The sequence below is a fragment of the Olea europaea genome, chromosome 1 (assembly GCF_002742605.1).
Source record: "Olea europaea var. sylvestris chromosome 1, O_europaea_v1, whole genome shotgun sequence".
Taxonomy (NCBI): Eukaryota; Viridiplantae; Streptophyta; class Magnoliopsida; order Lamiales; family Oleaceae; genus Olea; species Olea europaea.
Window position 1 is genome coordinate 11,113,341 of NC_036237.1, and position 1,242 is coordinate 11,114,582.

Sequence of the window (1,242 nt, forward strand, 5' to 3'; positions counted from 1 at the left end):
GGGGGGGGGAGATGAATAAAAAAGGAAAAATAATTAAATTAGATGCAAAAATTGGTTTGTAAATTGTTAATAATGTAATATAAATGTTGTGATTTGTCATTTTTAATTACGAATACTTTGGTCTACTTAAATACTTTGTAATAGCAAATTTATAATTTCTTTAGCAGAAGTAATTTTTGTTCGTCAAGTTGTAAAATGTATTATGTGTAGTGATGTCAATGGGTCAAGTCGGCTCGGTCCTTAACCTCATGAGCTCGACTTGCGCTCGAGCGCGAGCCGAGCTCGTGGCTCGTTTTTAACGAGCCGAGTTCAAGCTCCGCTTGTTAAATGTGGCCAAGCTCAGCTCGACCCACGAGCTCGAGTCGAGCTTTGGCTCGCGAGCTTGTCAATTTTTTATTTTTTTAAATACAGAAAAACACAAATAATTTAATGAAGATACTTTTTTAAAAAATAAAAAGTATTAAAAAATACAAATAATTTAATGCATTTTTTAAAAAAATTTAATGAAAATACTTTTTTTTTTTTAATTTCTATCATATTGTAATATTTTTTATAAAGTATAAAATAAATTATGCAATGAAGAAGAATTGTTTTTTGAAATAAATTTACAGAAAATATATATTTTTCGATTTCTTTTTAAAGTAGATACAATATAAACCCTCCTCTTTTATCCGGGCTTAGGATTGGCTACATCAATTTTAAATAGGCGGAGTTAAAAATTGTACACAAATAATTTGTCGTAACGTGTACAAATTTTTAAAGAAAATTAAATTTAACGATTAAAAAATGAGAAAATTTTGATTAATTTAATTAAATCAAATATCACTTACCTAACGACATGCAATTTCAGCGTATTTATCTTGTAGTCGAAAATAAGCATCCTGCTAATCTTTTACGCACATTAACGCTTCCAAAATATTTTCTTTCAATCGGCTCCTGACATAGGTCAAAACCCTTTTACTTACACTAAAAGCAGACTCCAAAGTAACAGTGTTAATTAGAGGTGTCATCAGATCTTTCGCAATTATAGAAATAATTGGTCAACGTCTTTCATACTTTCCCCATAATTCAATTATTTCTTCTGAATTTTTTTTAATTGTTTTGTCTGTTGGCATATTATGATTGAAGTAATCAATTAATTTGACAGGCATTGCATTTTGAGTTGCGATCGATGTTTGATGAGATGCAAATTTAGACGACATGACACTAAATGAACACATTGCAGTTGCATCATATCTAAAT